The sequence below is a fragment of the Labrus bergylta genome, chromosome 23 (genome assembly GCF_963930695.1).
Source record: "Labrus bergylta chromosome 23, fLabBer1.1, whole genome shotgun sequence".
Taxonomy (NCBI): domain Eukaryota; kingdom Metazoa; phylum Chordata; class Actinopteri; order Labriformes; family Labridae; genus Labrus; species Labrus bergylta.
The window spans coordinates 16,144,599-16,159,046 of record NC_089217.1 but is presented as its reverse complement, the minus strand read 5'-3'; the positions used below and the strand labels follow the sequence as shown (position 1 = coordinate 16,159,046).

General features: G+C 42.0%; 1 protein-coding gene and 1 long non-coding RNA gene across 3 annotated transcripts in view; both read right to left on the bottom strand.

Annotated features, from left to right (window-relative positions):
* Positions 1-51: 51 nt before the first annotated feature.
* LOC136177619 (uncharacterized) lies at positions 52-5,353 on the bottom strand. Its single transcript, XR_010665108.1, has 4 exons — positions 3,647-5,353; positions 1,949-2,151; positions 1,265-1,339; positions 52-511 (listed from the first exon to the last, which is right to left on the bottom strand). It is a non-coding gene; the product is annotated as an uncharacterized lncRNA (long non-coding RNA).
* A 412-nt stretch (positions 5,354-5,765) lies between these two features.
* Positions 5,766-14,448, bottom strand: part of il15ra (interleukin 15 receptor subunit alpha) — a 117,001-nt gene continuing 108,318 nt past the window's right edge. For both annotated transcript variants that reach the window (XM_065951192.1, XM_065951198.1), the window contains exon 9: positions 5,766-7,053. The gene's annotated coding sequence lies outside the window, so the exon portion shown is untranslated. The remainder of the gene's footprint in view (positions 7,054-14,448) is intronic.

Genomic DNA, 14,448 nt, shown 5'->3' with positions numbered 1-14,448 from the left:
TCTGTATTGACATTGGGTCATATATATGTAGTAGAAATGTGAAATACATTTTAAAGTTGGTGCCTTCTTGGCAGAGAAAAGGCAGAAAGTGTCTTTTTGGCCCAGAATGCACAGCACCGCAGGCCACTCCCACTAAGGTCAGGTTTACAGACATATTAACTTCAACACATACGGCCGTTTGCTCAACTGATTCCGAGATTTCTTCCAGAAGGAATTGGTATCTTGGAAATTCCTGGCAGAAAACAGACTCTATGTCTGTGTCCATAGGCAAACAGTGAGAGCACCGACATTACCAGTTTGCCCCGGCTCCTCGTCCTCACCACCGCCGACAGGCAGGCCTTATGTCTCGGCTGCTGAGCTGGCAGCGGCGGCCAGCAATATAGCCGGGAGACGGTTGCAGCTGACAGGCTGGTTTTGTTTCTCGGCTGCTGCGGCCAGTGGCGGCCAGATTTCCAAAAGGAGCCTGGGTGCCCTGTTTTCAGCACTATGTAACTGGCAGTGGTCCAAGGTTCTGGTGAAAAGTGCAAACAGCTTTACAGCACTAGTTCACAGAGCAGCTTTCAGCCATAAAGTAACAAAAGTTCTCTACAGTGCAGTTGCACTCAGCGACCTTGGATGGGAGCCAAAGCGCACCAAACTGAATTCCCCCTTAGAGTTGCTTTAAAAAGGAACTCAAAAAGAGATCACTGACTTTGCTGACCTTATTTGACCAGATACAATTTTTGATGAAAAACAAAATGTATTACACATAGGGGCGGCTGTGGCTCAGTTGGTAGAGCCATTGCCTCTCAACCAGAAAGTCAAGGGTTCAATCCACAGCTCCTGCAGCAACATGTCCAATTTGTCCTTGGGTAAGACACTTAACTCCAAATTGCTCCCGCTGCTTCATCGGTGGCATATTAATGCAAATGAATGGGATTAGTTACTTCTGATGGTTTCACTAAATAGCAACCACTGCCATCAGTGTATGAATGGATGTGAATGTGTAGGTATGACATGCAGTGTAAAAGCACTTAGTCAGAAGACTAGAAAAGCACTATATAAGCTCAAGTCCATTAACCATATTGAGCTAGAAAAAAGTAGCTTACATATTTTCAATGACAATTACAAAACAGACTCAACTCCATCAATAGATTCAAAATAACATCACTCTACATATGCTTTAACTTTCGGATACAGATTACAGTTTAAATATAAGTCAATAGCAAAATGTACAAAGATTTTCCTTTCATGTTAACTTTTTTCCTCCCCAAAGTGCACTTACCGATGGTGATCTGACTGACGCAGCTGTAGAAGGTTCCTGAAGAGACATTGTAGCTGCCACTGCTGGGCTCACGGTCTATGACAAAGGCAGACATCAGGTAAACTCTTTACATCCAAACCACTTATGATCACCAAAATCATCACAGTCATACTTTCATGTACTTTTTCTTCCATTTTGGATCTGTACAGCAAAAAATGTTTTCCTGGTTTGCAGAGTGTCAATAAAGTGTGCACTAAGCCACTTACAGCACTGCTCCTGGCAATTTGAGGAAAGTCATGACCCTGCATTTTTTGTCTAAATGTTCAGAGTATTATTTGAATAAATACTTATCAACAGCTTTTTAATTGTTTTTTATGTAAATTGATTGGCTTATTTAGTCTGTATCTGTAAATGATGATCTTTTATTTTTAGAAGACTGCTTCAAACTGTAAAGAAATGGCAAACATTCAGAGGGATTCAAGTGAAAACACTTATTCATTGCTGTTTCTAACATTTTACAATCACCGAAATTATTCTAATGGTAAAAGATGGCTAACTAGCAGCAGCAGTGCAAACTGCAAGCTACAAATTACTTCCGCCTACTCTGGAGTAGAATACAAAAAATAGCTCCTAACACAGGTGCATATCTTCGGGATATAAAAAATAACGCTTTAACAATGACATTACTAAAAACGTCTTACTTACCTCGTCACTTGACATTTTTCCGTAAGAAAGCCTTTACAAGGGAAATGTTATCCACTGCTGAAACTTGACTCCTTGTGAATGTGAGTTGAGGGGGGTTGGACTCGGAGGTGTGTTGCTGGAGTAGAGAAGGAGGCTACAGCATGGAGGAGGTGTGGCCAAAGAGCCGTTTGTTTTGATTTCATGTTGGTGCTCAAGGGCGACATCTACTGGATCAAAAAATCGCATATAAAGCCTTTAAAGAAAGATGACATATTCCTGTGTATATCTTTTTGCAGTAAAAGGGTAGAAACATATAAATCTTTAAAGCTTAATTCTTAAATATGTACTGTATGTGCAAAGTCACAATTTAAAGTAATGACAAAATGAAAAGTGCTATATTGAAATGCAAAATTAACTACTACCAGCCTTCAATAGCCCAAATAGTTTCATTTAAAATAGTTTTTTGGCCTCTGACAAAGGAATAGCCAATCAGATTTCAGGATTATTAGGATGCACCAGGGGTGTCAAATCAGATAAAAAAGCCACTACATTTTGTTTAAACCTCACAACAAAATAATGAAATAGGAGTTAAAGATGTATACAACTCTACATATATATATGGGAGCAACTGTGACAAATTAAAGTTTCAAACAACGTTACTAGTGTTTCATTGGTACACACTGCAATAAATATACATATAGAGTTATCTGAGTATCTTGATGAGAAACATAGCTTGCAATCACTGAGTTTCCGTGGTCAATTAAAAAAATAGCCTTTGACACTGGAAACTCGAGGCTTAATTTGGAACTCCATGTTATCAAGGGAGATAGAGGTTAAATCATTACTCTGCAGCAGAGGGAAAAGACTCTGTGGCAATGCAGTCGCTACTTGAAGGACACCCCTTGCAGTTTTGCATCAGACCGAGAACTGAATGCAAACACTTCTGCTCATGAATCTATTAAAGAGAACTTCTGTGGAAAAGTGCTCATGTCCTAATTCTCTAATCTAACACCTACAGGCCACAGTACAAAAAAGCAACTGCATTTCTCACTGACTGATGAGAGTCTGCTCAGCATAAGCACTCGCATGTGCTTCTATCTTTAGAGGTAAGGCTGCAGGTATCATTTATTACTGAAGTTGTGGCAACTGTTTTCTAGTTTCATTATTTCACGATGTTTTCAACCTAAGGCAGTTGCAACTTTAAAATAAAGAGCACTCAAATAATCGTGTTTCCTTAATGCATAAGGTGAATGAGTTAGATTTTGGCATGAAAAATCAAGAGATAGTGATACCAGTCTGTTGTGGCAAACTAAAAAAAAATAAGCTCCAAGCAATAAATATGATTCATTTTGTAACATTGCATCCATCTGGAGGACAATGAAAACTAGCATGACAGTCCAAGGAAACTCCTGCTGAAAATGTAATAAGAATAATTCATATTTCTTATGTGGTCAACTGACAGCACCATCGAAGAAAACTCACAACCAAGTTTATTAATCCTCTTTTTTTCCCCCCCTTTTTTTTTAACTCAACGGTGGGATAGCCTGCACTTGTGCTTTATCTGCTCTGTATGAATAAAAGTTGTCCCCCCCGGGCAACAAGGAAAACAGAATAATAGGAGAAATTAGCAACACATGATGACATATCATAGTTAAAAGTATCCTCTGGCAGATGTTTTTTTTTTCTTTTTTAGTATCATACACTGCAGAATGCCTTTACCTGCGGATCCGGAGGAGAGACGCTTCGCGATAGCGCGGCGAGGACTGCACGGACTTCCCGGACAGACCCGTACACCCTCGTCCTGACATTGGAGGCAGATGACCTGGCTCTCCTGACCTTCTCCGACTCTGCCGCACCCCATGTGCTCGCCCCCCGCCTGGATCTTCATACCTGTGTTGATCCGACGGACCAGCCGCATGTCTGCCGCTGCTTCATGCTCGAGCATTCTCTTTACAAGCGGAGGTCACAGTTATCATAACGCATGGCTTGGCTTTGTTGTATTCAAGCGCTTATTTTCCAGACTTGTCCCCCAATATCAGCTCACCTCCGCTCCATCATGCCAGCCTATCTCTGCGGCTTGGGGGTTGGTTGATGTTGCGGCTCCTTACGCACGGCTGAAGGCGTGGCTGCTTCACGTGGTTGGTTAGGTCGCAGTGTCAAGTTGCCGTGGGAGTTTTAATTATCAAAAATTAAGCGTACATGAAGGAAGGTCTCTACTAAGTACAGAAGAGACTCCTCACTTTATAAATTAAGTAATTCTGAAGATTCTGCAGGGGGGTTCCTGATGACGTACCAGACCGGTAACTAGGAATTTCAGACTTCCAAGTAGTGCTGGGCGATATGGCCTAAATTTGATATCACAATATTTTTTTGCCTAATGTCGATATTCAATATGACTCGATATTTATCGTATTAAAGTTTATAAATGTAGCTTATAAAACTGAAACTCCACTGTATAAAAAAAAATATATATCACTGGCCCGACCATTGTAGCCGCTGGCTGAGGAACATTACTTTTGATTTGAAGAATAACAGTCACCAATTTACTCTTGAACCATTCTAATGCAAAAGTCAGTTACAACTTGTATTTCATTAATTGAGCTCGAATTATAAAAATATTGTGTATTTTTCTTATATTATATTTATGTTTATTCATCATGCTGGTAACTGTAAGAGTCTACTTAATCTGATATTAATATGAGACTGTGATAGAGCTGGAATCTCTCCTTCTTTCTTCTCTGTGAGAAACTCTTCATCCTTAGATCTTTACTTTAGGAGCTCTCTTAAGGGCTAAGATGCTTTGTGAATAACTTTTATCTTTACCAGGATCTAGTCTTTAACTTGAAGGTGTTCCAGCTCCTCCAGCTGTCTGTCACTGTGGCTGAAACTTTCTCCCTTCTGTTTTCGTCATGCCCTGCTGTCACTCTCAACTTTTCCGGTGATTTTTTCTCTTGGAATGCTGATTTAAGATCGGCTTTTGTCGGGATCTGATGGTTTTAAAACCGTTTTACCGAACGTGTGTTTTGGTAGAGAAACCCTGCGCTAAAATCTGTGTGCGAGTGAACAATTCGAGTGTAGCGATCGGCTCACAGAAGTGACAGCAGTGAAGCCGCCAGCTGAACGTGCTGGACTCTGTCAATTATTCATCCGGGCCAGGGCCAGTTATAATGTCGAGCCCATAGACTGTAAATATTACTGGACGAACCCTGACCCGTCTGTTACATAGGCAGAAAATGAGTCCAATCGACGGCCGCATCCATATTGGATTTGCAGTCTCAACCTAACTTCGGATCAACCTAACGACAGCAGTAAGGCGGGACCAGCGGGACTTAACTCCGCCCATTCAGCTCGACGTTAGCAGTCCACTTGACAGCATCGCTAACAGCTAGGCTGCTATCATCAACTATTCCTGCTCGTCCTGAGTTATCTCTACAAACAGTAAGTTAACATTTAACTTTTCTACAACACAATTAAAACTAATTATATTCAACCCAAATATTTAATTAAAGTCTTAAAACTACACTTTTTTAAATATACAATCATGGTTATTAGTTATTTGTCAGAGCAGTTAGACTTTGTCAGTGTTAGCAGAGCAATACATGAACAAAGTTTTATCCATAAACTGTAAATAAATATGAGACATCCAGAAGAAATCAATATTACAAAGCATACAGTTCATGTTACTGTTCTGACAAAAAGAGGAATGTCTGTGTTTTATATTTACTGATGTCAACAGCGATGAGGTGAACATGACAATTGAAAAATAATTATTTAGTATTTATTACAAGACATTTGTTTTCTATTGAACCCCGTGAAGTCATGGAGTCTGTGGACAGTGTCAGCTTCACACCAAAAACTTTATTAGAAAAAATAGTGTTTAAGACTGGCATCTATTATGATGAGTTGCAGCTACTTTGTTCAATATTATTCCTGCAGATGTGGCTCATAACAAAAAAACAGCCTGAGCTGTCACATGTAGTTAACTGTACATTTTGTCTGAGGCATTAATTGAACACCTTTGTTTTTCTCCTATAGACACAGTGTGGATTATTGGTGACTGGTCCGTCGAGGTTCCCAGAGAGCTGCAGAGACAGAGGAAGAAACCTGAGCTTCAACAACATCTGTATGTGTTGGTTCTTCTGGGGTGGACTTCAGTTGCTTCTCTTCAACAACTCGCTGTGAGGGAGGTCTCCCCAGGATGGCCTGAGTGATGTCACCCACAGGCTGAGAGCTGAGGCGGGTTTTAAGCCTCTTGACAAACCGTTACACTGCGCCCGCCTGTCAAGCTGGTCAGCTACACGCCTTATTGTGAATAACTCTTATCCTTCATCAAATCAAAACTGATGAGTCATCAAAACATTCACCCCCCGTAGAGTGTGTGTCCATCGAGACATGAGCTAATCACACCTATTTGTTTGTTTTGTACCAAGCTGTAAACATGTTCATCTCTGCTGTAAAAACAGATTTTTTTTTATGTTGTTTTTCAGATTAAATAAATATTTCTATATAAATGCACTCCTTTATGTCTACTTATGAGTATACATTTCAGATTTGAAATAACAAGACTAAAATGTGCATTAATGCTAAACTCAATAGCTTAGGGAAGGAAGTCTACTTTTACACAACTTCTTATTGTTTCGACATTTTCTTTTACCAAATACTGATGTAGTTCATTTCTGAAAGTGGGATGGAACAGAGTCATTGCAAAAATATGCCCTTAAACACAGCCCCATTCTTAAATCAAGATACATGGAGAGTAAATAAGATCAATAACTTGTGAATAAAAACACAGTTAAAAATGATTTAGAAATGTAGTCTTCCCTGATCAATATCACATAATATCAACTTCTCCCATCTAAACTGGACAAAGGGTTTTAAAATGGGAAGAAAATGGTTTGATTGCAAGTTGTTTGGAGGAGATCTTTTTTTATTTGAACAGCATGAATACAGTCTTCCAAAGTGCAAACCCTCCTCCTCCTCCTGAAGCCTGTGGAGCTCCTTCATGTACTGCCGTCTTATCTGCTGGCCATCTTCTCTCACCAGAACTTCGACTGTTGAAAAATCATTCAGAAGAAGCTCGAGCATGTGACATGGATCCAGGAGAACATGGACTTTTAGTGAGAGGTCTTCAGGATGGCAAAGAAAGAGAGAAAATATCAGTTATTCATTAAATCATTTTGTTTGTTCTCATCTATTTTTCTGTATTCATCTGTGTGTAAGAGTACATTTATAAATTCAACAGTGTACTACCCAGACAACAAAGGTACAGTATTCAGGTAATCAACATCTATTCAAAGTTAAGAAGATAAACCTTATTGTAATCATGCTATTTTCAGCTCTCTCACTCACACAATGATATTCCACATCAAATTGTCTCAGATTTTGGAGGAAAAATTAAGCAGTTTATTGTGGATAGTACTTCATCTTAACATGAAACAAATATAACCTGAATTATTTAAATCATTAACAGTCTCTGTGCTTTAGTACAGAACATACAGTAACTCATTTATTATTAACATGAGCTCAGTACATGGCTGTATTCTTCAAACTATTTCTTATACTTTATATCTATGTGCTTTAAATCTTATTTTCATACATATTTCATATGTTATTGATATTTCTACTGCTATATTCTGTGTATGAGTTCAGTGAAAATTAATATGGTTATTAATATAGTTCTTAATGGTTACAGATGCTCTTACAAAGTGCATTTTTTTTTATTTGTTAATAGTTTGCTCAAATCTTAAGACACTACATCAACCATGTAACTTTAATGTCATCCTCTATAACCTACACAGCACATTAGGTTCAGGTGAGTTTATGTTACTGACGGATAATTACTACACAAAGTTTGTTTTTTAATGTCCACATTTACGTGGAGTATAACATTCATCATAACGTCAGATAACAACTGAGGTGAACCGTTAGCTTCTAACATCACACAAACTCATTTTCAACATCTTAACAACAAACATTTCTAAACCATTGTAAATAATGAGCTACACAGTTAGTCGACTGGTTTACAAGCTAATGCTAAACAAGCTAGGTCCGTAAATATAAACACATGAGTAAGCAGTAAATATAACACTACTATATCACTTACCGAAGAAAACTGAAGCATCAACTTGTTGGATGGTCTGTTAACCGCACAGCAAGCCATGTATGTTGTCAGATATGTGTTAAACAAACTCTCCAAACGAAGTAAGAAAGAGGAGAAATCAGACGGATCAAGCTGTTAGCCTCCTGACCTGCTGACCGTGCAGAGCTGTCAATCAAATCTGACACAACCAAATATGGGCATAGTCGTTTTCCTTAATAGAATAAAATCCGATGAGTTATAAAAAAAATTCACCCCCCCCACAGTGTGAGGAGAAGGGGCCGTCAACTTATCAGATATATCTCGTTTTTTGAACCAGGCTGTAAACATGTTGATTCCTGTGGTAAAAACGGGCTTTTTTGGCTGTGGGCTTATGGCACTTCCGACACTTCTGCAGCCAGCCTCAAGCGGAACCTCGAGGAACTGCAGTTTTTTGTACTTCCGCATAGGCTTCATTTTTCGAGACCGGAGGTTGCCCCTTGGTCGAGCCCTGCGTTATGAGCCCTTGTTTTGGAAGTAATTCGGCCTTGCTCGCATCTTTCTCTTTCTCCTCCGTGTTGGTCGCTTACAAGAGCTAGGCTACTCAGCGGCAGGAGTGGCGCAACAAGCGCTGTCGCGGAAATCTCACGGAGCAACGACATATCACAAGAAAACTTTGTAGTAGTTTAAAAGTAGTTTAAAAAAAACAATGTTCCCTCATCCATATCAAGCATTAATTAAATATCGATCGAATCGAGCTTCACAATATATCGCCCAACACTACTTCCAAGTTCAAACTGAATGCTCCATAACTTATGAAGGGGGACCTGAAGTGTTAAGTGAATGCATGCACATGTTCACTCACTCTCTGCTGCAGTATTGCTCATCATATTCTTTATAGTGTTTGGCTGTAATTTAAGTTAGGATTCTAACCCTAACTTAATTTACAGCCAAACATACCCTCCAGAAGAAGCCATTGGGCGAAACGTTGAGGAACTCTTTTTATAACACTTTTAACTTTCTTTTATTGTTTTATGACAACCTTTTAAATAGTTTTTTTTTAAAAGGACTACGGATTGTTTTTAGAGCCGTTTTATCTCACAGCGTGGTTTTTAACAGCTCCCACAATGGATTTTAAAGTGGATAAACATCAACGAAGGAGACCGGCAGCAAAACCCACCAGAATACGGTGAGTGACAGCGTGTAAGTGTGCACACTGAAGACAGCAAGTCACCACCGTCTGCCCGGAGCTCCAAGGACCAAACATCGCATTTTATCCTGCTTTTATCTGCTTTTACTGGTTTTATGGATCTTATGTGAAAACTGGGGAGCGACGCGAGGGGGACTCCCTCAGTCCCCCCTCTTCCCCTGTCGGGAAAACCTTTCGGTAGGCCTCCACCAGGTCCCCGACCAGTGAATTTTAAAGACTAGTTTTATTAATAATCCTACTCCCTCTTTGTCATTTTTAGTCACAGCTCTTCCTTTACTCTCCTCCTTTAACTTCTTCTACTGCCTTTATCTCTTTTTACATTTCCTCCACATTTTAATCCAGTTTTAAAACACACCTGTTCGTCCTCCATTTTAGCTCCTGGTTTTTAGCTCTTGTTTTTAGATTGTTTTTATTTTCATTTCTTTTATTTCTGGTGCTTCCTCCTGTGTCCGCGGGGGGTGCTACAGATTTTTCACACACTCTATGTGGGGCGTCAATCAGCTGGGATTTCCCTTCTCCAGCTCCGCAGCGATATGCCCATAACTCTCACCAACCACTTTACACCACTGGCTGCTCCTCCTGGCCGGGGGAGGAGGGGGAGCACTAAACACTGCTCCTCTGCCCCCCCCGGGTCCCCGTCCACACTCAACACACACACACAGCTCACACCGGAACTCCACGCACAAACTAAACAATACTTCAGACTCCTTCAAGCCATTCACCACTCGGATATACTCAATAATACATTTACTACAGGTTCATTCCCACAGGGGATGATGAGGAAGGTGAACCGTCTCACCTCCTTTATCAAACCCTCCTCACCCAACACCATAACATTTGAAAAGGTTAAATCAAACACAGCTAACTGGATGCATAACAACATGTCTATTCTCAGAGAACACTATGACCAAGTCATTGCTGTGGAGCTGGAGACCGTGCCCCCTTACAACCAGGAGGTCTTGGACAGGGCCATCGAGTGGGGGAGGGTGAAGTATAGGAGGAAATTCACGTCCTCCTCTGTCTCCACTCTTAGGGACCTCCTAACCAGGGGGCCCCGGAGTGAGGAGGGCCCTCCTGTGCCTCAACTCTCCCCTCTGGACTTTCCCCCACTCCCCCAACCAGCAGGTCCATCCACCACCCACCGTAACCTCCCTCGCCCTCCTCTCTTACCTACTCCTACCTTCCCTCCGTTCTCCTCCTCTGTCCTCCCTACTACCTTACCCCCCCCCCAAACCTAACCTTACCCCTGTTCCCTCCTCCTCTCCTAAACCTAACCTTAACCCTGTTCACTCCCTATCTCCTAAACCTAACCTTAACCCTGTTCACTCCCCCTCTCCTAAACCTAACCTTACCCCTGTTCCCTCCTCCTCCCCCTCTCTCTCCACTATACCACACCCTCCTCATCCCGTAAATCTAGCTCACCCCCCTCCTCTCCTCCCCCCACCACTTCCTCAAGTCTCTGTACATTGGGGGGGCGGCGGCGGCATTGGGGCCCGGCGGGGTGACTCATCCCCCATTGCCAAAACACAGCCCCGGACAGCGAGTGAAGGTTGAAATCCACCCACTCCCACAGAGTGCACTCAACCGTCTGGGGGTCACGTGGGCTGGGTCCTCTGCCTTCCCCCCTGTCGCCCCCTCCTCCCCTCCCTCTTCACCCCCTTCATACACATACGTCAATAACCGCACTGAACAGACACCGCCTTACAGTAACATTGTTCTACCCTGCAGTAACACCATTTCATCCTCTCCACTTACAGACACACCACATAACCAGCAGAGGGAGCCACGGCCACAGCTGCTTGCCACGTAGCCCTGTGTGAGAAACAGTAACCCAGAGGTGGATAACAAATCAATGATGATGAAGGGAGTAACAAAAGCAAAGCTGAAAACAACCCCAACATCTGAGATATCCACCTCTTATGCCACAAGGGCCTCCGTGGCAGCACATGGCTCCCCAAGTAGGCCGGAACCACACACACACCCACGCACTCACAGGAAAATACAGGACTGGTCGTTGGAGGTCCGGAAGAAGACACTCATTACAGGTGACTCCAACCTCTCCCGGATCCGTCCTTTCACAGACCCACACATACAGGTCGACAGTTTTCCCGGAGCAAACTTCCATCACATAGCCAGCATCCTTAAGAAACTCACTCCATGCCACAACACCACACAGCTAATACTCTCAGCCGGACTCAATAACTGCTTATCAGAACATGACCCTACTACAACACTCAAACAACTACAGACCATGTGGAGGACCAGTCAGACCACCTTCCCCAATGCCACCATTTACATCCCCATCATAAACTTTTCAACCAGACTGGACAAACACAAACAGACATTACTAAAAAAAGACTTCATGACACAATAGCATCCAAATACAACTTCATACCGGAAATCAACCCTCTACTCTTTCAGACAGGCAAGGACGACATACATTGGACTTCAGACACGGCCGGGATGTTGTTCAGGTACTGGAAACAGCAATTAAACTTGTAACTGGGGAAAACTGTCATACCACAACTCCCCACCAGTCCAACATTACCAACCTCTGTGCCGTTTTCTCCCTCACAGCCGTACAGCTGGAGATATTAGAAAAAGGTCTCACCTTCATCCCCACACCCAACCCACCCACCCGAGCTCAGAGGGGACCTACACATCTTCCACAGGAGGTTGAAGCTCAAAGACAATTTCCGGGGGGAGCAGAGGCGGGAGCCTGTGCCGTTCACTGGTCACCAAACATAGACACACTTTCACCTGCCATTTCTCAACTCATCCATAAAAACAACCTCGCACTCACACATTGGCGCCCCCTGCCACACAGAACGCACAACATTAGTGAGGAACATAAACGCATCATCAGAACATTGGGTAATCACAAACACATAGTCATTAAGCCAGCAGATAAGGGGGGCCAAATAGTTATTCAGGATAGGGACAATTACATTTTAGAAGCACACAGACAGTTAAATAAAGGCACATATTATAAAACACTGACACACCCACTACAATTAGAGACACAGACACTAGTTAGAAAGATTACAGAAACACTCTACAGACAAAAATTCATAAATTTCAAACAAAAACAATATTTGGACGGTCCCAGTGAGTCCAGGCCCCGCCTGTTCTATCTGCTCCCCAAGATCCACAAGCCTCCTGAGACCTGGACGGTCTCCTCGGTGATTCCGGTCGGCCGCCCCATTGTTAGTGACTGCAACCTGGAAACATACATCATAACAGAATACATAGACCATTTCATCAACCCACTCACCAAACTTCACCCCAGTTACATTAAGGACACGTCACCTATCACTTTGTTAATAAAATCAAACACCTGCACGTACCCGGTCACACCTTCCTTTTCTCTATTGACATAGATTCACTTTACACCAATATAGAAACACCACTCGGATTAGCTGCAATACAACACATATTTAATAAACACCCAGACCCATCCAGACCAGACAGCCACCTCCTACAGTTATTACAGATCACCCTCACCCGCAACGATTTTATGTTTAACAATCAGCACTATCTCCAGCTGTGCGGCTGTGCGATGGGCCAGAAATATGCACCAGCATTTGTTGACATTTACCTGGCCCACTGGGAGGAAACGGCCTTCACCAAACTCCCCATCAAACCCCTCCTGTATTTCCGGTACCTGGACGACATCTTCGGCCTATGGGATGGTACACGACAGGACTTTTTGACTTTTCTGGACACCCTTAACTCACACCACCCTGAAATAAAACTTAAACACAACATTCAAACATCTTCAGTAGAGCCAATGGGTGCCAATGGTTACGACCTACTCAGAAAGCTTAAAAAGGGTTTTAACAACTCTCAAAGACAACTTTGAGGGGGCGAGGAAGGGCTGTGTGCTGGGCAACTGTCGGCTGATCAATAGAGTGGACCAGAATGGGGAAGTGTCTCGAGGCTTGGACATTGGTTTTATCCGTCTCCCCCACGTTTTTAACCCCTACGCCAGAATCGGCACAAACCCGTGGCAGGCCTTGAAACCTAGTACAATTAATGCAGTTTATGCCATCCGATGCAAGGCCTGCCACAGACTCTATGTGGGGGAGACGAAGAACGACATTACAGCAAGAATCAAACAGCACTATTATAAAATGAACAGCGGGAATGACACCAGTGTCTTGTATGAACATTTTAAACTCCACGGCCAACACAATGTTGAGAGCATGGGCCTGGAGAGCAACATGGACTGGACCACTGTCCAGAGACAAGCAGCGGAGAGGAAGTGGATCCACCCTCTTAAAACTATAGACCCAACTGGTCTAAATGAAAAATACTAGGGTGGATCCGCTTCCTTCTTTTTAATAAAGATTTTAGTATCTAGAAATGCTGACCTTCTGGTCTCCCGGGGCCTCTCTTTTATAGGCTTTTATCAGGGGGGCTCCCTCTGCTGGCGGGAAACCCTTTTATTCTCTCCCCTTTCATTTATATTTTTAAATCCTTTTTTTCACCGGCTCTCCCCCTGTATTGGACTTTATGGATTTTATGTGTATTTATGTTTTAATTTTAGAGGTTTTCACTAACATTGTATATAAACACTAACTTATGATTTTAGATGAGGTTTTAAAGCACTTTTTAAAGCACTTTTAACGGCACACTTCTGTGCCATAGCACTTTTTAAATCCATGCAGGGAGGAGTGGCCCTTCTCTTAAATTTCTTATTCCTACTTTATTTTAACTTGGGATCCCGTCGGGGGGGAGTCCTCCTCTTAAACCAAAATTTTATTAAGCTCCTTTAATAAAGCATTGGAGTTGTCCAGTGACGGTGCATTGCACTTTTTTACATAATTATATATTTATTTATATAATTCCTTTAAAAAAAAAAAAAAAAGAAGATCTTACTTTTCTGATTTGTATGTTGGGTTTTAGCTGTTTTAAAACAAGCGAGGGCATATATATTTTTACTTTGATGGGTTTGTGTGTGTTTTATTGACTTATCTTTCATTGTTTAATGCACTTTATATATGCAGACCTTTAAGACGGCTTTAACTCCTTCATTTCAGGGCACTTTTAAGATCTTTCCTTTATTTATTTATTACTTTTATTTCCTTTAAGTGTTATTAATATATTATTTAGCAGTGGCCGTCGTCTGGATGCTCCTCAGATGGTTTTATCAGAGGCCCTTGGACACCGGAGGCTTTTAATTAACAATAGCGCCGCCACAGTGGTCCAGTCACCCTTTTATCCAAACTTTGA